General features: G+C 38.8%; 1 long non-coding RNA gene across 1 annotated transcript; it reads right to left on the reverse strand.

Moving 5' to 3' along the window:
• Positions 1 to 3,381: 3,381 nt before the first annotated feature.
• Positions 3,382 to 12,333, reverse strand: LOC136177235 (uncharacterized). The gene is made up of 3 exons (XR_010664877.1): positions 12,229 to 12,333; positions 5,009 to 5,106; positions 3,382 to 4,400 (listed from the first exon to the last, which is right to left on the reverse strand). It is a non-coding gene; the product is annotated as an uncharacterized lncRNA (long non-coding RNA).
• Between the last annotated feature and the right edge of the window lie 12,506 nt (positions 12,334 to 24,839).

Below are 24,839 nucleotides of genomic sequence, written 5' to 3' on the forward strand. Positions count from 1 at the left end.
TGCTATATATAAGCTCTTGTTCTCTCTCAGCCCCAGACTTGCTTCTAGCCTGGAATATGTTCACAAATTAATGACACAGTAACTAGAACGTTAGTCGGGTATTGAATGACATGGCACAGTCAAGCAATCTTTGTGTGAGTTTTTCGGCATACATCTGTATCCAGCTCTCCCTCGATGTTATCTTCCCATGAGCTAGGACTACCATACGTTGTGTATGTGCATGTTCAGGATGTGTTTAAGTGAAATGGAGGAGATACAATAATTCAAAAGGACAGAATATGCAACAGAGGCGATGAAGGGGTCAGAATATTAGAGCAATTACGGCCCCAGATCTAAATTAGTGTTGTCACTGGTGGCAGAATATGATTCCCATTTAACGCTCTGTTTATCTCTCAAATGCCATCACTAGATGTGATAGATGAGATCAGTATGGGAAAAATACTGAACATGGAAGAGTGCATAATGTATGTGTGTGCGCACGCGCTTGTGTTTCTTGTGTGTGTCTGCGCAGAGAAAATGCTGTTGACAGTATAATTTGATGAAGGATGACAGCTAATTTATGAAGCATATTTTGGAGTAAATGATTTTTCCTTCTTCTACTTCCTCAGTCATTCTACACTGGTAATTGGATTTCCCTAACTTGCAAGGTAGTGAAGTGGGAGTAGAGCATTAATGGTGCATTTTTATGCAAAATTTGTAGACATGGGACCAGATTTTGGTATTGACAGTGCATTGTCTGTATGCTGGACAACCATCAAAGTTAGAGCCAATGAGGCAGAAACAATCTACTATAATGCAATCCTGAAATCCAGTGGCAGACAGCTAATGATGATTAAGCTTGAATCAATCTCTAAAAAGATGTCTGCATGTAAGTGAAGCTCATGTTTTTCCAAACATTTCCAGTTATTCGTGTCCATACCAACCCTGATGAGTTTGTCTCTTCTCTGTGGTATCCCCACAGAGGGAGTTGGATAGAGGAAGTTGTTGTTAAAATGAATGTCAAATCAAATCCTGACGGTGTGACAGAAAGAACATCCTGCCTGTCTCACTGTGCTTGTTTAGTCAGCGGTGAATAAAGATGCCATCCTCATCTCTTACCTGGAGTGTTGAGCAGTCTGGACATGCGACAGCTGTAGGCGATTTGCTGCTCACAGCTTCCTGTACTGGTGGTGATGGCTGTCATCTGAAAACAAGCACACAGATCTATTTCTTCATTATATCTCACTCAGCCAGACAGGTCCATTTGGTGTGAAAACAAATTATTAGGCAGCAAAATGAAGCAACGTGCCCTGATATGTTGCTTTAAATTAACTCCAAGGGATTCATGGAAGCAGAAAATGGAACAAGAGATTGTATCTAAATTAAGAGGGATAATAACAGAGAGAAAGTTATGTCACACAGCAGTCTTGCACATAATAAAAAAGGACATAGTTTTCCAGTCGCTTGGGTGCAGCTGTGGTTTAGTGTTAAGAGTCAGTCGTCTCGCAATCGGAAGGCCGGGGGGTTCGATCCCCAGCTCCTGCAGCCACATGACCAATGTGTCCTTTGGCAAGACACTTTACTCCAACTGCTTTTTCGGTGGTATTTTAATTTGTATGAATGGGATTAGTTACTTCTGATGGACTCTTTACTTAGCAGCCCCATCCATCAGTGTGTGAACGGGTAGGTGTGTCATGCGGTGTTGAGAGCGCTTTGAGTAGTAAGAAGACTAGAAAAGTGCTTTACAAGCTCAAGTCCATTCACCCTCCATTTACTATCACTGACAATAACAGTAAAGTCAGAATAACACTTCTATCTCGCTGAAATTGAAGATTCAGAAAATCCTAACCAAACCTGTTAAATGATTCACTGCTAGTTTAGTGTTTATTATGAAACTGGGAATAAATCCTACAGTTCGTTACAGACAAAATGCTAACAACGACAAAACCCAGCTCAGCTTACACAGACTGGTTTTACTAATACATTTGAAGACAGACATGTTTAATGAGTAGTTGAAAAGCTAATTCAAATGTTTTTTCTTATAGCTGGTCCTCTCTGCAGTGTTTGGAAAGCCCATACTAAGACATGAGACAGTGGTTTATATGTAGGCTTATTTACGGACAAGATTAAGATTGAAAAAGGAAGGATGTAAGTATGTGAGCTTCGTTAAATAATAAATGTATTCAATAATAACGCTCACATACTAAAATGTTGTTATGATCGAGGCCTGCGAAAGCCACAGTACGCTCACCAAACTTGGAAAAAAATGGGGGAAAAAAAGAACACAAGGACAAGTGTGTTTGATTAAAAAGATCCAAATGAAAGACTCAAATTTAAGTTAAACTTGTATACACTGGGTTCATAAATATTAACCCATTCACATACTGATGTAAGGTCTGCAATGTACTGTAAGGTATACATCACTACTAACTAGTCCATTCATACACATTTATCAACACCGCCGAGCAGTGAGATCAACTTAGGGTTAAGTGTCTTGACGTGGGAGCGCTGGTGGCGCAGTGGTTAGTGTGCGCGCCCCATGTATGGAGGCTGTCGTCTCAAGCGGACGGCCCGGGTTCACTTCACACCTGTGGCTTCTTTCCCGCATGTCATTCCCCACTCTCTCTCCCTGATTTCCAACTCTATCCACTATCCTATCTATCCATTAAAAGGCACAAAAAGCCCAAAAATAAATCATAAAAAAAAAAAAAAAAAGTGTCTTCACATGTCGTACATTCCAGTTGAGAGACGACCAACTCTTCCACTGAACAACACTGAAGTGACTGTTAGGAGTTTACTACAGTGTAACACTTCGTTTTTCACAAGCGAAGAACAAAGAAAGTGTCTTGACATAACAGAATATTTTGCAAACAGGGCAGTGGGGAAGACCTTTAAAAAATACATTTTCCCATAAACTCCTTTCCATTGTTCTTTTAAATAAGTATAAACCCACCTCTGTTATGTGGTAAACAATTGAGTTATGGAAAACACCTTTATGAATGGCATTTATTTTGTAGTTTAAAGGAAGAATATGCAATTTTTTGAGCAGATGTCGCCCTTGAGCACCAGCATGAAACCATAACAACTCGCGTTTCATTGTTGTGTTAGCATGCTAATGCTAGCAAACTTTAAAACGCTTGTATCTTCACACTGCATGTAAATTTACACAAAATGACCGTGATCTAAAAATGCTTACATGACATTCAATTAAGCAGTGAGTACAGTATGTTATTCTTCTTTTCTCTAGTCCCTCAATTAAACAACTTTTATACGCAAGAGGATGAGCTGGCCGGCCGTCCCGGCGATATAAACAACGTGTAGATACGGCTAGGAAAGCTTGGAAAGCATCACAGACAGTGGGACTCGGGTGTTACACTCATTGTAGACAGTTATGACTCACAGTTATTTTCAGAGGATATATTTGATTTCTGCAACATTTAAGGGTGAAAAATTCTTCCTTCAATTATAGTACGCTTACATGCATTAACACAAAAAAAAACTACACCAGATAATCATTTATCAATATTCACACACACATTTAATCTATATTCACACAATAAATTGCAGTGTGACCATCATAGTGACATATTTTCTGTGTAATCTTTAGATAACAGCTACTCTGAGACTGATAGCAGCATGAACCACTCAGGCATCATTCTGTTCATTCCCACTGTCAGTCAAGAAATGTGTGTGTGAGAGAGAGAAATTCAGCTCTCTTAAGTGTGTGTATGTGTTGGAGAGAGAGAAGCTCTTCACATTTGTGAGGTGTGTGTGAGAGTGTTATTCAGCGTGACTAAGGGGCCGACCAGCGGAGAGCAGTGACATTTCATTAAAAGTCTCGCCTTTGCTCTGCTGTGGCACACTATATCTAGTTATTCCACACTGTTGCTGTGTGTGTGTGTGCGTGCATGCGTGCGTGCGTGCGAGTGTGCGAGTGAGTATTATGGAGTAAAGTATTTGTGGGAGTAACTGTCACTCAGCAATTTGAGCACTCTTAGGTTTTTCATTACTGGTTGGTTTCATTTGTTTATTGTGGGTGTGTGGGTACGAGTGTTTATGTGTGACTGCGTTAAATGTCAGTGACTCTGACTGTGTTCCCATGGAAACCCCAGGTATGGAAGGTTAAGAGTGCTGTTGTCTGAGGTTAAGAATGAGGAGGGCAGGAGTTGTCTTCCCTCGCTGGTCACTGAGGCTAGACAATTGATACACACACACACACACACAAATATACAAACTTTCATGCACACACACATTCATGTGCCATATGTATAGGCAGAAAAGCCATTCCCTGCCTGCCCACACGCACTTGTTGTAGTGGACTTCAATGAGTCCAAGGGGTTCGCTGCCGCCAGGGTCGATCCAGTAGGTGTCAGAGGACCTGCCCAAGTGCTTGAAGGCCTCACAGACTGTCTCATAGATAGCTGAGGGTTGGAAATGAAATAACATAAATAAGATAACATAATAGAGAGGGTGTAAATGTACTAAAAAGGGGGTAAGCAGACTCAATTAAATACTTATGTCTCTCCTTGTCTTTTCCTTCCTGCGATCTATACTTGCTGTTTATTTTTTTTTTTAATGTCTTGGATCAAATATGATAAATTTATCATGAGTTATGTCTTTCCCACCATGAACAATGTATTTTCCACCACTGTTTTATTAAATCTGTTGTTGAACATGCATGTCTTTCTGTCCTCTCCTAAAACAAAACACTATTGGCTGCCTATAGGAGAAGGGATGTCATTCTCATAATTGTAAGCTTTGAAAAGAAGCTCTTTGGCTAATTTCTCTTTGTGTGCTTTGTTTTGGGGTGTGTTAGGTCGGTTTGCCTCTTCTCAGGCCAGATCAAAACACACAACGCAGTGAGAACAGCCCGGCCTGTGAACACTTAAGTTCATGAGTCCATCTGCTGAGGCTTTGAATGGAAGTAAACAGCTTGATCAATCAAAGGAGAGAAAGAAAAGGAAAACAGAATAAAACGGACCCACAAGAAACAGAAAAGAGTGGTGCATACTCACACTGACAGACTTACATGTGTGGCAGGTGGCTCCTGTTCCGTCACAGCTACAGCTGAAACTGTCCCACGTCCGTTTACAGCGACCGCCATGTTCACAGTGATTAGGCATACATCTGGGGAGACAGAGAGAGAGATTTATTTCAATTTCTACAGCAATTAAAGAACACTGTGCAAGGTGTATGATACCATCTTCTTTCATATTTGCATATTTTAATGTTCTCAAACATTCGGAGAATCCTCTCAGAGAGCTGATAACTTAGCTTAAAAAAATCCTAGCTGGTTACTACAGCATAAAAACTCACATGTACTCACACACACGTGATGACAAGTGATAAACTGTGTGTGAGTATTTGAATGAATCAAAGTGATGTTAAGAGGAAAGCTAACTGGAAGGAGAAACAAACAGTGACTCAGAGGAGCTGCAGGGGTTCTTTTAAAATGCTGGCTTCTTCTGCAGACATGCAGGGAGTCGGGCTGTTAAGAAGCACAAACTAATGTTATCGCCAAAGAGAGATAAGGCAATCACTGTTTTCATATATCTAAAGTGACTAAGAAGCTGATGTACTGAAGGATTGTTCATATGATACATGGTGTGTATTTTTAATTGATTGAACACAAGGCATCAGTAAGTGATTTAACGGATGGTTAACTTGGACACAGAATTCTGAGAAGAAATCCAGTATTGGATTTTGGAGTAACTGTTCACTGTAGTTTTCATCCGGATAAGGAAGCTCCTGAGAGTGAAATGATCACAAAAAGAGCTGTATATAAATATACTAAACACTGAACAGAATCTTAGAAAGAGAAGAAAGTAGAAAGTCCTTGTGTCAGAACATTAAAATCAATGATCTGGGAAAGATGACCATAAATAAAGAAAGATGGATTCTATAAAGCAATGTTTTAAAACACAGGAAAAGACGACCTTCTGTAGAGGCAGACATCAGAGTTAACAACGCCATTATCCTTGACGAGGAACAACGGACCTTGCTTTTGCTCGGTTATTGTCACTCTTCAGTGCTGTGAACTGTGATCAGCACTTTTGTTCAAAAGCTTATCCACAAGTCCAATCAGCCTTTATATCGGTGCTAAGGCTGCAATAGACTAGAGGACATATAGGCTTTACAGAACCTTTATGAGATACAAGAGTCAATGGGCCGTCCTGAGGTAGCACCAGGCCTTGACTGAAATGGGGACAAGGCTAGGACGAAACTGTGTGTAACAGTGAGAGTGACTAAAAGTCCATTGATTTTGAGGTGTGTGTATTCTATATGAACAAATCTGTGGACATCTGTTTACAGTAAACATGTGTGCACATCTGCAGGTGATATTACAGCACAAAGGCTCAGCCGGGAGATAAGCACCTGGGCTCTAATCCGAGACATAAACACACAGGTCACTCAAAGAACAGTGCTGCTATGACATCTCCATCATCTCTGTGCTATAAGCTGTCATACTCTCTAGTATACCTGCTCCAAGGACAACTCATCTAAAAGGTTTATTACATAGGGCATATGTGCAGTTTGTATATGTGTTGTGTGGCTATATGACACGCCTGCAAGTAAAGCAGAGGAAAAGTCCAATGTGCACTCCAGCAAGTGTGTGTTGCATTCATCCTCCTCTACACATATTCAGATACTCAGTTCCTGCACCAAAAGTTTCATCCCTGCCATCTGCCTCTCCTCCTGCCACACCTGTCTGCTGTGCCCATACCAAAACAGGAAAACAGACAAAGAATGGAAATAGAGAGACAGAAGCATGGAATGGAGAGGAAAGATGGGAAAGGTGCAGACTACAGAGCTGGTTGGCAGCAGTTTGTATCCTGTGTATAACATCTGAATGCATAGGAAATGCAGTCGTCATGACAGCTTGGCAGAGCAACCGGTGCAACACTTGGAACGGTGGATGGATGGATGAAGATTTCAGAAGGTAACAGGAGGTTGGGTGCTCTGTTATTCTTTCTGAACCACCAACAGTGTTTACTCAGAATCTCTCACTTGTTTGTCAGGTTGCACCTGGTTTGTGCCTGTATACCAATGATTTCTTTGGAGTAAATTTTCATGCATAAAAATGTTTGTCTGCATTTAAATCTCTTCTGGAATAAGTTTTGTTCTCTTAATACATTTGTTTGGATGAAAAAGACCGTACAGGAATGCAAATAAATCTTAAAAATGAAAAAACATTTGTCCATGAAATTCTATCTGCAATTAATCATTCAGGAGTGCATTTCAATTAACTATAAATATTCATAACCACACCACAATCAAACCCGATAAGAAAGGCTTTTTGAAATTATTTTTGAAATGCAGATTGAAAACACACACACACACACACACACACATATATATATATATATATATTAATTTAGTAAGATGCTTAATCATAGAAAGCTTCTCACAATTATATATCTAATTAGCATTAAGAAATACACTCCACAACATACCCAAACAAGGGACAAAAATTCGTACCAAAATAAATATGTAGATTTCCAAAAAGTATAAATGATTCCTGGGGCATTTTACTGATAGTTACTGAAAGTAAAATACTACAACACAGATTTATCAAACATAACCTGCATAATCCAACTGAGAGTGTGTTATACAGAACAATTATTCCTGAAATGCATACTGTAGATATGAATTTAAATTAATTGTCTTTACATTATTTTTACATCTGATTGGACAGTTGTTTGTACTAAGGATACATAAAATGCCAAATGTTAACAATTGTATTAAGGTTTTGCTTTAGTCTCTGTATAATTGTAATGAAAAAGCATCATTGTAACAAGAGAAATGCTGTCACTGTTTTGGGAGCAACTCAGCAAAACTTAGAGGAGATTGAAAAAATAAAGAAAACACAGAGCGATAACTTTTTTCTTGAACATCATTATGCTACAGAGTGGAGAACTTCTCTTTCATCAGTATATCCATCCTTTTGCCACTGATCCTGCAGAGTGATAAGCATGATTTCACGGCCCTGTGTTTGTTCATACATGTGATTGTGAGTGTAGAGCATTTATCTGTCTCTCCACTTGGTAAATTAAATTCTTGGATGTCTTGTGTCAGTCACTTGCAAATTGCTCTAAGCGCAGCATCAGGAGTAAGAAACTACAGGCCGTCAAATAGGCTTGTGGTTCAGGAGGCTGATTCAGAATTGTGACGCTCAGATAATAAAGGGGGCTGATGAGAGATATATACCCAGTTAAAGAGGATAAAAAAAAAAAACGAGATACATTTACACCACATGTCAAACCTACTCATTCACACACTGATGGCAGAGTTTGCTATGTAAAGTGTCCATCAGGAGTAATTAATCCATTCATATACATGCATACTCCACCAACGAGGCAGCGGGAACAACTTGGGGTTAAGTGTCTTGCCAATGGACACATCGGACATGTTGTTACAGGAGACGAACCTTCCGGCTGAGAGACGACCGACTAAACCCAAAAGAGAGCATTTTTAGGGAGAACCCTTTTTCTTTTTCCTTCCTCTGACATTAAAAAAAAAAAAGATGATATAATTTAATGATACAACATATCAAAACCTACATTCACTAGTTACTTTGGTGCCAATATGTTCAGTATTGATTTAAAGGCATAATTAGAATATAAGATAGAATATTGATATCATAATTTAATCACACTTTATTATTCTTTTAAAAGTCAAACCAATGTGCTTTCATACTGTGTGCATGATGCATGTGCAGCCCCTTCATATAAGGGGCCATCAAGCTTCAATATAATTCTGATTAGTCCTAATGCGGTTTAATGTGGCAATTGGATATGCTCAATTTAGATTAAGCCACTGTGGAAAACGGCACACATTGAAGAACATAGAAATAGACAGATAGAACAAACCTCTTTACTTTGATATACAAGCGAGATTTCTAATGTATGCATAATATGTAAAACACATGCATGTACAAATATGACCATCAAAGTGCCACTCAGTTTGCTCCATGAAGGACTCTGCAGTTGAGTTTGAATAAACAGAGATACAAAATACATCGGACCCTATTAATGTACATAATTACTAACATATGTTTAATGTGCTAAAAAATTGCAGGTTGGTAATGCTACATATTTGGAACCAAATGAACTAGGTCCTGGTTTGGGTATAAATAAGTATTTAAGTATCAGTGGTAGTTGAAGCTACTGTGGGGTGCTTTAAGTGCATCCAAAAAGCAATATGTCTCACTTAAACCTTTGCTGATCCTGTATGGAAGTAAACCTGTTCCATATTATATTGACTTTAAAAATACATTGGATTTCTAGCACTGAAAATAATGCATTGATTATTATGTTTGCAATCATCCTCCACGATTCACTATTTAGCCACAATCTGTATTTTTTTTTTATGTATGTCAGTGCTAAGAAAGTAATTTTTGCACAAGTAAGAATAGCCAAAGAGTATCAGAATATCCATACCAAAGTACAAAACTTACGTAGCACCCAGTGATTGATGCAACTAACAAGGACATGTTGAATCACATCTCAAGTCTCTTTAATAAATTCTTAAAAGAAGCCAATATTGACTGTTTGTTTCACATGTTTTTGAGTAACTGATTCATTAACCCCATCCCCATACTAAAACAAACTTTTCAGGTCCATTTTTCATGTCATCTGACTTCAAAAGCTCATCAACACAATGAGCTAGAAGAGAGCACCCAAAAATGAAGCAGTGAAAATACATACTGCATTTCTACTAAACAGTGTTACTCAAATAGAGTTACAGGGTGCAGGGAAAGGACATTCTGAACTTTTTAAAATGTGTATATCTTTTCAAAAAGCAAGATGGTAAATTTAAAGTGCATGCATAAGAATTGCTTAAGATTTTACAACCAGAAATAAGACATAAATGACAGCTGAGATAATCAAGATGTCAGAATTTGTGTTTCGGGCCTATTCGTTATTATGTAGTCTGCTTTCTTGGCAGTAGCATGATTTTTTGTTGCATAGTATGTTGAGTTCAGTGTGTGGTCACTAATCAACAACTGTTGCCAATGAAAACACAGCAGATTGATGCCCTGAAGCCATGAGATCTGAAGCAGATGGCTACCTGGAGGACTTACTTATAAACCACCTGAAGCCTTGTTCTGTATATAAAAGAACATTGCTCATGATACTGAGGGGTTTGTGCTAATTGTGGCACGTTGACAGATGAGTCTCATTGAGATAGAAAGTGCAGATGGAATACTGTTAGAGAGCTTTTGGACAGCTTAATGTGCTCGGCCTCTCTGACTCATCGAGCTGAGCGATCACAAAGAGGAACAAAGGGCGAGCCAAAGGCTGAACTATCTTTTCTACTTTCTTTATATTGCTCTGAAATGGAAATCAGCCCCCTAAATGTGATGAGGTGCAGTGTTTTGAATACATTCTGCATATTGTGTCTGAATTTATGGTTTAGTGTGGGTTTTTTTTTGTGCATGTTTTCTTTGGAGAATGAGGTTAAAAAAATATGAATAAATTCAGATGATGATGGGGAATGAAGGCTTGACTATCAAGTCAGAAAATCAGAAGGCCGACATCAAACGGAGCAGAAAGTCAATGGAAGACTTGTTAAAAAGAGTTATGGTACACAAACATTTTCCAAAAACAAAGAACTCTCTAGTCAGAACTTAACATGAAGTTCATATCCATAAATGTCTTCCTACAACTTAAATAAATTTCACTTCCACTTCTTGCTCTTGTCATAATCAGGCATGAATCCCCTGCAGCCGTCTTGTGTGTACCACCAGACTCCCAGCTCCTCATCATTCAACACGTCATTTAAAGGTTTATTCAGTAGAAATGTTCATTGCAGATTGTAAACACAACATTCTAATTGGGCCCTCGTCCTGCGCTCGTAACAACCAAAAGCACACGCCCACTGCAGGGTAAAGCGTGTACCTTTACTGCTTCCTACACTGCAAGCTACCTTAGAATACTACATTTTTTTAATAATGGAAAAGCTCAAAATTTAGCAAGCTATAGCACAAGCTAACAGATGTTGTTTGGGACCTGCCACATCTCCAGTTTCACGCTTTCATTCACTCTCTGTTTGTCTGCTCTGTCTTCTTAAAGGGCTATACACATTAAACAGTTCATCTCCTCCCAGACACTATTGATCCCAACTCAGCTTACCAAAATCAATAAATCAACAAGTGGATCAAAGGGATAGTAGAGGCTGAGAGGGAATGAGAGAAGAATGGAGGAGAACCTGAAAATACAAAAAGGAAAAAGTTAGGGTGAAGGTGAGAAAAGTGATACTGAAAGATCTTTCTATCGAATGATTCTGTTACACCGTAGATTAAAGAAGCAAATAAATCCCCAGATTAAGCTCTGTAATGTTGACTTAGAAAGATAAAATATTCTTTAAAAAAAAAAGGTACAAGTTTTTGAATGCTGCTCAACATTAGCATATCAAGGCCTTAGAAACTTTGATTTCATAACTTGAAAGTACACATCGATCATTGGCTTCAAAGAGATTCACTCAAGAGCAACTAGGAGTAAATGAAGATGGACAAAAGAATGAGTGTGAGAGTGTGTGTGTGTGTGTGTGTGTGTGTGTGTGTGTGTGTGTGTGTGTGTGTGTGTGTGTGTGTGTGTGTGCATATAATATAAGGTGCTTTTATCCTTATTGACCAGACTGTGGAAATGATTTTGCTTGATGAGGGAGATTGTTGTCTGCTAGTCGGAGAGGGACCGAGGCCTGATGGAATTACCAGAGCTCAGACTATCTCTCACAGTTACTGTCATTTCACACAGGTACCCACACACACACACAAAAACACACACTGTCACACAGACCCACTTAGATACGGACCGTCTTCCAACAGACAGACACCAGTTTCTGGCATCATTAACCTGGCATCTTTGTAATTCAGACAGATTATGGTTGCTGTGTGTGAATGTCTATAGCACAGCTCATAGTAAAAGTAAAAGTTTCACCAAGCTGAAAAACTGTGTCAAAAAGTTCTTAATAAAAATTTTGACAAAAAGCAGAAAGTGCTCGTTTTTTTTGCAGTAAGGGTTAATCTTATTAATCAATGCGATACATTTAACAACAAAAAGTAATATTCTTTTGAAATCTACACTGTAAAGGGATATATATTGGATGCTGTTTTCTGACGCTGTCCAATTTTACTTCCAAAAGCGTGCTGAACATCTTGCAATCTGATGCCTCCCTGATGGGCATTAAAGAGGAATTTGATGGGATTTCAGTGATGGAAGAGAATCTTATTGGGGTGACCCTTACCTTTCATGTGATAGGTTCCTTCGGTAGTGAGGCTGCGGTGACGTGGAGCACAAAGCAGATGCCTCCAAGCCGTCTTATCGTCACATACCTAGATACCTAGAACCTAGATAGAACAAACATAATGATTGATTAAGACAACACATACTCATTAAAACAATAATTTTCTATAAATGTTTAACTTCTCTGAGTTGGACACGAGCAATTTCCACAGAGATTACAAGAGGTCGACTTGACTGAAAACATAATTCAAATACGCTCATCCTGGGTGAGAAGTGAGTGGATGGAGAAGCTGAAACAAAAATGTTCGCTCTGATAAGTGTCGATGTCCCTCTCTTCACCTTTTACTGTGTCTTATAACCGTTTTTCTCCACAGTCATGGAAACCCTGTTTTTTTTAACCCCTTGTTTGCTTCCGTCCAACTGCTGGGTGAGTTTGGCTTTAGAAGAAGTAAATACATGGTAGGAAAAAAAAGGATCCAACTCTTGTTCCTGACTACTGCATGGGTTCTAATATATATGCCAATGCCCCACAATTTTTTTCTTCCTTTCACATTTGTTCTCTCTTCTTTCTTTGCAAGACGAGAGCAGCTTCTACAACTCTCAAGGCCCCTGAGCCTCAACTCCATTAACTCACAGAGAACTCTATTTGCGTCAGAGAATCAGAGTGCATGCGTGTGCAAGCTTTGAGAACTGTCTGTAACGTGTTGTGTTGTCTGCATAGATTCAAGTAGAGTGCGTGAGTGGCATGCAGGTTTTGTACTCTCCTTTTCTCTATTCTTTTGTAGATTTGCATCATTAAATATGAGGGATGTTTTTGGAGAGGACATCACTACTGGAGCAGAGAGAGAAGCCAGCTCACTCTCATCAACCTCTCTCCTATACATCACCTCTTACTGACAGCAATCTCTATTACTCCTCCCTGCTACACCTCTGTCCCTGATTCTTTCCTCTGTCTTTGTTTTACAGCCTGTGTTTCTGCATTTTACTTTTCCCTTTTCTTCCTGCCGTCTTTATATATTTTCCTCTTGTGGCCATGAGCAGCATTGGTCATCTTTATAAATCTAAGCTCTGCTAACTACCTCACTGACTGATATACATCAATAGTGAAGACACTTCAAAAAAATTAAAGGTACAGTCACGGTGGAGTGTTTTAAATTCCGACCCTGCTTTCTACTCACTGTACATCCAAGTAGCATGTTACTTATGTCAATATATCCAACATGTGTATGTGTGAGATGTGTGCTCGCGTCTTCCATGCCTTTGCATTGTATGTAACTGTTCATGAAGCACACTTCTGCATGGTTTATGTCAATGGACTTGGAGACCCTTAGCTTTCATGTCAGTGGGGAGTCTCGGTGAATTATTCTCCATCAGCAGGGGGACTATGTGTATGTGTAGAGGGCATGTGTGTGTCAGATCATAGCAATGACCAATCAAAAAAAGACTGGTTAAATATGCCAAAACACAGACACACAACACAGACACTGCTGTGCTACCATCAATTTGATTTAACGATAAGAGCAATATCAACCCTACTCTATAAGATTACAGTTGTGTTATAATTAGTAAGTAATTGACGGAAAAATAATGACAGAAAAATAGGTACAGGTCTGCTTTCTGGTATGATCACGGTTTTTTCTAGGGGTGCCCCAGGGTTGCACAGGCCCATAAAATTTGGTTGGCCAACCAAGTGCATACCATGGTATGTAAGGTACTATTTAGTACATGCCATGGTATCATAGTAATGTGGGAGGTACTATGTAATGTACCATAGTAATATAGGAGTTACTATGTACCATGGCATTATGTAAGGTACTATAGTATACTGAATAATCTATAGCTAAACAGCTTCATAAACAAACTATCCCCACTGGGAGAAGAAAACTGGATGTGCAGTCTCTCTAAGAACCCCTCTTTGTCACTCTCTGCATTTTAGTGTGTGCTCAAATCCACATCTCTCCCCAGTATATTTGCTCTTAATAGTGACTGACCATTCCATTACAAGCCTGTTGAGCTACCACTGTGACTTTGGAACCAGAAACCATGAGTGGCTTTTTTCCTTAGAGATACAAATGACAGAATCTAAGGAGGGGGCTTGTGTTTGTGTGTCTGAATATTCTTAAAATACTGATGTGATTGCAGGCTCAAGCCCAATTAGCCTAGAGGGTGATTCAGTAATAACGCTTACCCCTTGGCATAATGTCCTATTAAAACAGTAGTGAAAAGAATACATTAGTGTGTTTCAAGAAAAAGAAAGACAGGGAGGGAGAAAATAGTAGGGAGTACGAGTAAGGGAGGCAGGGGAGGCAAAGAGATGTGGAAGGCTGTGAGGAAGAAAAAAAGGAAAAGGCGCCCAAGAAAACTGAAATAGTGTATTGTAATTGTACTGGAATAAAAACAAATGTTATCCTTAATTTTAATGGGTTTAAAATATTTGCTTCATGTTTAGAAGCTGCAAATTTAGATGAAAAAAATATGACCACGACCCTGACGGAAATTTCAAGGAAAGACGATGACCAAGGACATGACTCAAATTTTCATGAAAAAACGATGAATGTGGTCCTGATGAACGGAAAATAAAACTGTGTCTTAGCAGTTTGCTGTGAAAAGGCATCTATGATTTCAATAGAGAGTACAAAGACAGGAGGCAAACACATGGAGGAGCCACTGATGGGTCACTTAATTATGAATCTGTTCTACTATTTTGGCACAGTCAACAATTTCCAGTTTCATTCAGATTCACATACACAGGTAGTGTGACATAAAAATGGGCATGTTCAGTATTCAGCAGCCTTTGTGTGCATGTGATTTCAAGCTCTGTAGGTTAACCTATATGCTGCTAAGTTGTCTTTTATTTAGACTGCATGTATTTCAATGTTCATGAGAGTGTCTGTATCAGTTCTTGTAAAGGTTGAGGCCCAATGGAAATGGTACCAATGGCTTTCCACTGTATGGCATCCCCCCAAAACTCAACTGGAGTAAAACAAGGGTCAAGCAGTTATAACGCGATGTACAAAATGAAAAACATGTGCTTTTATCTTTGATAAGATTCTAACTCTTTAGTTTGAAAATTGCATAAAGAAATGGAAACTTATCCAAAAACAGAACCCAATTAATTTTATATTTTTTCTCTTCACTACATGTTTTTTTTCAGCTTGTGTTCACGTTTTATGTAGAAATGTCATTACACACAAATCATGGTATCCATTGTTCATGGTCTTACATTTTGGGAGTAAAGGTTGTATACTTTCAAACCACAAAACAAGTCAATTTAATAGAGAGACATTCTGATCACATGTATCATGGTCACACATTAAACTTAGTTATAGGTTTAACCGTGAGAGCTGTGGAGACACATAATGTGAGTAATGGGAGTCAGCATTAAAGAAAGAAGGCTGTGGTTTGTTATGAGAGGAGAACTGAGGCGAGGAGACGGAGGCTAATAAAGAAGCATCTGGTGGGAAGTGCTCAAGGACATGCAACTGATGGTAATGTAAAATGCGCTTCATAGTCCTCCTACAGCTGTACATTGTTTTTTTTTTCTCCCTTCAGACACAGCTTTGAGCTCTTAGAGAAGTGGAGATGATGGAAGGTGGTGTGCGGTTACCAATCGATGTGTGTCTGTCTACCCAGTCTGAGTATGTCCATCTTTCTGTGGTGATGCTCCAGTAGTCTTCATAATTACTGCCAAGTGTAGACACAATTGCACCCGGATATTTGGTCTGCAGGATTAAATTGGAACAGGAAACATTCAAACAAGTGCACACACATACTCGATTGTGGAGACTAGATGTAGTACATGGGTACACCATGAGTAAAAGCTGGTCACAATTTGTCTATCTTTAGCTGGAGTCATTCAGGCGGTAACACCAGGGAGATCCATTCAGAGTTCCCCTCTCTCTCTGTCTCACACTCACTGGTTCCCTGAAGATCCCTTAATTCAACAGCTTCACTTTAATTGGACTGTGGTTTGTCTCAGTATCCTACTTAACACTGGAACAGATCAACCATATAATCATGTCTGCTAACGGTCACACAGTCAAAGCTCATCAATACACACAACACAAGCACACAGATCCATGCATAAACCAATAAACCAAAACACAGCTGCAAGAGCATGCACACACTGTATCTCACAAATTCATACTTGTGCATTCAAGAATCAGTTTCCTGTTTTAAGTGTTATTAGCATTCCATTACCCCTCTCCATAATTATGGGAGTTTTATGGACTAGGATTATAGCATAGTGTAAAACCAATATTTAATTTCCTGTGTGGTAATCATAAATTGTACAGACTGAGGAATCCAATATACCACAAGGTATGAATAGTTCCTTAATGTAGCAGAATAATCTCTAAAAGACCATAGAACCATCTCATAACAAGAAGGTAAGGAAAACAAATTGCATCATTCAGGACTATGAAGAAGAAGAAAAAAGAAGAAGACTTTTAGTTGTGTTCCTCAGACTGACCTGTTGAGGCTCCCAGCAGTTTGGGAGAGTTTTGATTTGGGACATGCTCACAATATGAGATTCAATAAATTGGGAAAAAACATCCAACAGCAGAAGTCTGAAGCTAATCTCCACTATTGAGCTCTAAAATACAAACACAAACCAACTCAAACAAGGCCTGCAAGCTAGCTCGGCAGGCAAATCAAGTCCACAGCAACACTAAATATGCATATACTCTTCTCTCTGAAGCTACATCCAACACAGTGTTTTTTTTAAATCTCTAAATAAGTATTTTGCAGCCATGATCTCCTTTTCTGCCACTATTGCTGTTCAAGCTCCACTCCTACAATGCACCTGGAGGGCAAGTTTGTATTGGTAAGTGGGGTTTTTTGCCCCCTACAAACTAATATAAATAGTCCTATATACTGTGGCCAGTCACGTCAGCATCAAGGCCTTTGCACAGCAAGTTTGTGTATTTCATGTGTTTTTTTTAGATAAAAATCATAACTCAAAAGACAACTTGCACACTGAGTCCTATGTGTTTATTTTTTGATGAATTGAGAAAATTTGCAATATCAGACAAAAGGTCTCGTACTCATTATGCAGAGTAATCAAGCAGTGAAGATTATTTTGTAGTTCTTTCATGCAGAATTAACACCACAGGGAGCACATTTGAAATTTTCTTACCAAACAACTTGGCTTAAAAACCGAAATATTTCCATCGAATTACACATCCCTCCTTATATTACAGTGCTTCTGTTTATTTTCAGTTGACAACCTTCATAACGGACCTTAACAATATGAATTTTTAGTGTGCTTTAGTCAAAGTAACATGAAATATCAAGGATTTTATCCAATATCTAAAACCAGTATGAGATGACACCCTGTCCATCAAAGCTGATCAGACCAACCCCTTCAAAAAGACAGAAAAAAGACACAGAGAAAATATAGAGAAAAAAAATCCCTATGTGTAAAAAAAAAAAAAAAAAAAGGTTGGACTCGATACATTTAAACATTTAAATATGAAGCTGCTGTATGAAACACTGTATGTGAGCTGTTTAAGTAAATGTTTCCCAAAGCATTGACTCATATGTTTCAGAATCATACAGGAGTTTAGTTCATAATAAAAAAGCTTTAGTTTAAAAAATAAATAGCTAAGGGATTTTTTAACTAAACTCACAAGGTATGAATAAGAAATGATGCTCACCTCAAATGATATTAAACTAGAAGCACAACCAGCAGGTGTTTTCACTTAATCGGCTGATTAGATGATGGGAGGAGCCAAAACTCTGTCAAGCTCCAATCTGAGCAGAGGTCTAATCAGCCCTAATTAAAATCACCTGGGTGTGCAGGCAGGCCTGTACAACATACCATATCTGCAAGTTTAAAAGACTACAATAATCTTATAATTATAATAACTTTATTTTTATAGCATTTTTTAAAAAACAGGTTTGGGGTGCCAGCTTTCCTATAGTGGTAATGATGTGCATCCCATGTACGGAGGCTGTGGTCCCCGTCACAGCGTAAAAAAAACAACAGGTTTCTAAAGTGCTTTGTACGGTGGAAGACAGTTGCATGCACTCCATAAATGCTGAAAAGACTTTCAATAAGAAAAAAGTGCCGTAAATTTTGAAAAACTGCAAAGTCAAAAGAAAATTGTGTTGCAAATGAAACAAATATGCAGCAAAAAGCCGAAACAACTGCGTTATCGTCAAACTCGTGCAAATACATGAACGACAAACTCAAAAAACACATTTCAGAAAACGACTGCAAATAGACACGAGCTGCACAGCCAACATTTTTAACAGCCTGTAGGGGCGCTCTATGGGACAGTTACATGAGTCACCCCCCGGGATGCCTGGAGCTAGAACTAGATATGGGACTAATGAGATCCTCACTAACACATCCTACTGTCATAAACCTGACCCACCGTGCTTTGGCCATCCCCGCTGTCTGACTCCAGGTTAAATTAGCTGTTAATCTCTTGGCTACAGATTACCATTATTCTGTCATCGAACAATGAAACTTTCCCTACGACAACCCCCTGGGGACATTTGTCTATTGAAAAGCCATCGGAAATCATCCTGCTTTGCCTATTTCTGCAGGTTTTACCATAATGTGGTCTTTATTTTTCCTCAGTAACAGCAGTTTCCTACCTTAGATTTTGTGCGTTATGAACATTATAAGATATAGGAATATGTGGCCAAGAATAAACCATCTGGTAGCATCTTTAATAAAATGTGATAACTTGGAATATTAATTACATCGCCAACTGCTTCAGTTGGAAAAGATCAAATCTACTTCCTGTTAACCACTTAAGATAGAGCCCTAGTTAAAGACGTAGTATTTCTAAAACACATGTTCGTACAGCGCCCTTGTGCCACCGAATGTGACATGACATGTACTCATTTGCTCATTATTATTTGCTAATATACTAAAGGAAAGTGATTGATGACCCCTACGTCATCTAAAAATCGAAAATCAAGGCGCACAACTGGCATGTAGTGACATTTGTGATTCAGGAAACAGCCAATTAGGTGACTGTTAGCACCAAAGCAGGTCACTCATAGTCACCCACCTATTTAAACACAGGATTTTTTGTGCTTTTTCAATAGTTTGAAGTGTTGTCCCCACTTGTTATTTGCCCAAACGGCACTGGTTTAAAGTTTGCCAATATTTTTTACAAATATTTAATAGACAAATGATACAAGTGTAGAGAAATGGAAGTTATACTCAATTAATTCACACTAAGTTAAAATAATGCCATTTACTATGTAACCTTTACATTTTTATACCTATTTGCACATTTGTACGTCTGAGGCTGTTATTGGATTATTTGCCGTTTTGTCACAGTTCACTAAAAAGACATCCATGCATCCATAAACACATCTATTTAAGGTTGAAGTGAGACATGACATGTTTGCTTTCCTTTGAAATTCTTCCTGCAGGAGAATAACTGTGTTTGTATAGGAAATGTAATCTGTACGCTCTTGTTTATTTCAGTCACATTCAGCGTTACTTCTTCATGACTCATTTATGAAATAATTGATTTTCTGTTGATCCTGTGTTAATCAAAATGGAAATGAGCATGTAAATTCCACAGCATGCTGGATCAGGACTCTTTATTGGCTCCCTCTCTGGCACAGACACATAAACACAGAAGCTTTTTTACAACACAATCCGAGATTAGTCATAATGTGGTGTTGCATTTAATTATCATTCATTTCCAAAACCTAGAATTATCATCTACAACCAACATATTTGATGATTATGCTGAGAACACAACATCTATATTTATCTGCCTCCCTCTCCTCCTACTACTTGTCTTTTGTTCTTCTTTCTTTCATCCTCTTTTCTTTGGCGTTGCACAACACTTTACTTCTTTTGTCTTTCATTACTGGATCTGAGAGCAGAAACATATTCAGAAGAAGTAGATTCAGAAATTGAAAGTTAAGGAGTGAAGAGGAACAGACACACATGATAGTTCTCATTTCTTGCCATCATTTGTTGATTTGTAAATGGCTGGTGGAGTCAGAGTGACCTACACTGCAGCCAGTCAGTAGGGGGCGTTCCTAATGTTGTGGCTTCACTTTTGGAAGGCTGTCAGGCTGTATACACACGTCCATCTACTTTACAAATATGTGCAATCATAAACATCGGTTTAGCTGTTATTGTGTTTTATTTTGTCAGTCAATGTCATCATTTTGTTGACTTTATGTTTGATGTGGTCAATATATTTTTAAGTGAATTATGATTTTACAAAACGAAGGACACAAAAAGTCTGTTGAGCTCACAATATTCTTTTATTTTTTTGTTTTCACAGTGTTCCATAGTTCTGCTGAGAATGATAAACATGAATGTCGATAACAGTTGGACTGACTTTTTGACCAGTAGTTAAATGTCTTGCTGTGAATGGCAGTATGCCAGGGTCTGAAAGGTATTTCAATAAAAGTGTTTTTATTTTATCATAGAGAGGAACACTTTAGCCCACTTGATCTATCCCCCCGGATTGACCTCACTTAAATGAAACCTAATTACTTCTGGGAGTCAAACATAACCAAAGTTTTCTCCTACTGGTCAAAGAGCAGCTCAACCTGCTGGCTAAGGTCATGTCAGAAGTGGTTGATATTAAAGAGAAAAAATGACACTAATGGTCTTTTCTAGCCCTGAATACAATAAGCCTCAACATCTAATTCTAATGTTGTTTGGGAGTACATGTTGTCTTTTGTATTCATCTCTTATAATGTGCAATTTAGCTAGGTGAAGGGGTTTATACAGAGAATACATGTTTGATCAAACAATGAGCCCTTTTGACATAATAGGTTTATCCTTGTTTTGTTCTTTGACAGGTGTAATGGGTTCTAATATAACTTACAGAGACACAACCTCCTCTGCATCGTGACAGAAGTGCTCACACAACAGAGGAATTAAAAACCCAAGAGATTAAATATTTCATGCACAATCCTCCAGATAGCAATTACATCCAGACACATAGCAGCAACATAGCAGGGACACATAGCAGCAACATTCAAAATGGCATTTTAATACCTGACACACCGTTTGAAGACTTGTGACAAGTTGAAGGAGAAGCTGCTTAAACACATTACATCTGCATCTAATCAAATCACAGGGTTGAATACTTACTTATCTTTTTTATAAACTAGAGGCAAACAGATTGATGGTGACAAAAGACATTTTTTAAACAAATTGTGTATTTTTTTCTGTTTTGTGAAGTCAACTCACCTCCATTTCTGAGAATACTTTGCAGGTACAGACTGTGTTACTCAGACCTGCCAAACTTTTTATACAACTGACAGTTTTGCTGCTCTATTGACAGCCAGCCTCACTACATGTATTTATGTATTTCTCTCACTACTGTAAAGAAATATATATTGTTGAGTCTTGCTTCAATTGTGTGGTTCATACGGCATTTTCAATGCATAATACTCCTCTTAAATTATGAAATGACTCAAACTGGCTCTGTTCTGCCATCTGCCTCAGTGATTATGCATCAGACTGAAGATTCATTTAATCATCCTTCCCTACCTATGTTTATTTAAGGCTGTTAAAATAGCTGCTATCTTCCTTACTCTCATATTGAACAACAAAGCATGGAAAATAGACAGCATTTAATGTTCAGTTAGCTTTATATAAAATGTGCCTTTAAGAAATGAATGTGACACTGTCAACAAATGAAGGGGTAGATGTTATTTTAGTCAGAAAAACACAAGCTGACTTTATTGAAGCACAAAGGAAGCAACATGTATTAGGAGTACATTATTTAGTTGAAGTTGTTTGAAGGCACTCGTGTTTTCATCAGAGGGGACAGGTGATGAGTTTAAAGTTAAAGCAGGATGTATTTTGGTCTTGTATTGCGCTTTGTGCATTTATGCATATTGTGCATCTCTGTGTTTGCACCACCTCTTGTCTTACTTATTATTACTGACTTGCTTTTCTTCTTGCATGGGAAGGAAATAAACAAGATAAATATAATCAAAGAGGTGAAGAATGACTGGAATGCAATACATTCCCTTGTATTCACTCAGACACATACACACTCTCACAGACGTATCCACACAAAGTGAAATCCCATCTCCAGAATGAAGGATGTACGTGTGTCACTCATAATGTTAATTCATGCAGAGGCTTAATTGAAAATTGTTATCAAAATCAATTTGGCAGCCTTTAATAGGATGAGAGCGAAGAGGCTGTGTGAGAGTCACTTCCCTGGACGATACATTAATAAGAGAGAGTGACAGTGTGTGTGTGTGTGTGTGTGTGCGTGCGTGCGTGCGTGCGTGCGTGCGTGCGTGCGTGCGTGCGTGCGTGCGTGTCTGAAAGTGTCTCACTGTGTTCTGTGTATTTCTGCCAAGACTTTTTTGTGTTGAGGTAGGTTTTAATACTGACTGAGTTTGATTTTTAAACAAAACAACCCTTTTAATGAATTGTTTGGATCTAAAAAAAAAAAAAAAAAAGGTTTAGGTTTTTGTGTAAGCGTGTGTCAGTCTCCACTCACAGTAGGGGCAGCCGTAGACTTCTATGCGCAGACCGATCCGTCCTTCCTCGCTCCAGTCCAGCGGGACGAGCCGTAGGAAGCGTGCCACAAATCCCTGCTGCAGCTCATGGCGGACTGAGCTCTCGGAGTTGGAGTTCCCAGAGAAGGCCTGTAAACACACACATACACACAAACACATTTAAATTAAATACATCCAAGCCGCAGGCCTGCAGTCTAACGAGCAGCTTTAGGAAAAGTGCATGTATATTTGTTCCACTCATCACATCCTGCCTTAAGGTGCAGAGTCGCAAAACATACATAATAATTAGGACTCTATTTACAGTCTATGCTCTAAATATCTAATGTGCCTGCCATAAGACTCTCTGACTACAGAGGGTTGGAAGAAGAAAGTGTGTCTTGTTTTCAGCTCAAAGTATATGTCAGACACTCCCTGTTCACATCGCTTCATATTTAAGCTGATTTCAGACTCTCCAGAGATTCACTGAGGCTTGTGATGAGGTTTACAGTCCCTTGTCTTATTACCATTTTGTTCTACACATTTACTTAGTGTACTCTCTTAAATCCCAGCCTTCAAAAAACATCATATTGTATTGTCTGTAAACAAAGCAAATATTTACAAAGCATTTCTCAGTAAAATGGTCTGATGCCTGTAGATTTATTTACTTAACTGTTGTTTGCACGTACAAAAAAAAGTGTGTACACCAGCTTGGGGGTTTTTCTGTGAAATCCCATCCAAACACTGCATTCTCCTTCAATGCAGCTTTAAAGATCAACAAAAATGTACTGGCACAAGTCCCCTGAAAAAAAAGACCTGATGCCATTCCTAAAGCTTCCAGTAATGGTTTTCATTGTCTTCACCGCTGTGATACAGTTCAAGGTTAATCCAACATAAATGTTGAACCTGCTGGTGAGTGTCTTTCTTTTCCAGGTGAGCACTGGTGGGACCATTTGATAAGGACCTACATTCAGTCAGTGCTAAAAACTAACTTAAGGATTAAAAAAAATGTCTACATGATGTGTTAGGTTAGAAAACTAATTATTTAACATTTTAACAGACTATATAATCAACTATAGCAGAGTCTCACTAAGAATCTGACTGATAGGTCTTTACAGGCTGTCTTTTAACAACAATCAATAATCAGTAATCAGTAATATTTTGCTTTACAGAAACTAAACAAAAGGGACTGAATGGCTTTCTTGCTGCTTTAATGCTGACACAGGGGTTCCCAAACTTTTCAGCCCACAACCCCCAATATAAAGGTGATAGAGACTGGGGACCCCAACTGTCTGGTGATTAAAACATTTGACACACTAGGCCTCTCCAAACACTGGCATTAGAACACCAACAGCCCAAACACCATTATATTATTTTTCTTGTAGTTGCTAAATCAGCTGCGCACATCCATCTTAAGGTTGTGTGAGTTGACAGGCAGTGGAAAATTGTGAGCTTTTGTACTTGGGTTGAAACCAAGTTTGGTCAAAGGGAGCGGATGGTTCGATTTTGTTATATATTGACTAAGGGCGCGGTCACACTGGTCATCTGTACCGTGCTGTACCCAAGCACGATTGCCCCCCCCCCCGCTGCGCCATTTCCACGCTGGCCGGCACGGCCCGCGGTCACACTGCACAGGACTATCCGTGCCTAAGCACGATTACCTCTTGTACATAACGTCGTAATACAACACATGCACACTTTATGTTATTATGAAGCATGCTCAGTTTACAAACAGGCGGACGAAAGAGAGAGAGAGAGAGAGAAAAAGAGATGCGCAGTCGAGTCCGCGTCTGCACATCAGAGATACACACAGAGACACAGAGTATGACAGCTACTTTACCAACTTTACAGCTTATTTTAAGCCATTTTAATCAGAAACAGCCATAAATAAATAAAATAATAAAAATAGACGCGCGGCCGAGTCCACAGGCGAGTCCGCAGCCGCACATCTGAGAACAACACAGAGAACATGACAGCTACTGTACTGACTTTGCGGCAATTTTTAAGCCATTTTAAAGTCCCCAAATAATGATAATTCAAAAGTGTAAATGTATTTCTGTTGATCTCTTGGTCCATTTTATGCACATTTTGGAACAAGACCCCAAGATTCTTGAACGTCTTTGCTTGAGGCAGTAGCTCACTCCTCTTTCA

This window comes from Labrus bergylta, chromosome 20 (genome assembly GCF_963930695.1).
Source record: "Labrus bergylta chromosome 20, fLabBer1.1, whole genome shotgun sequence".
Lineage (NCBI taxonomy): Eukaryota > Metazoa > Chordata > Actinopteri > Labriformes > Labridae > Labrus > Labrus bergylta.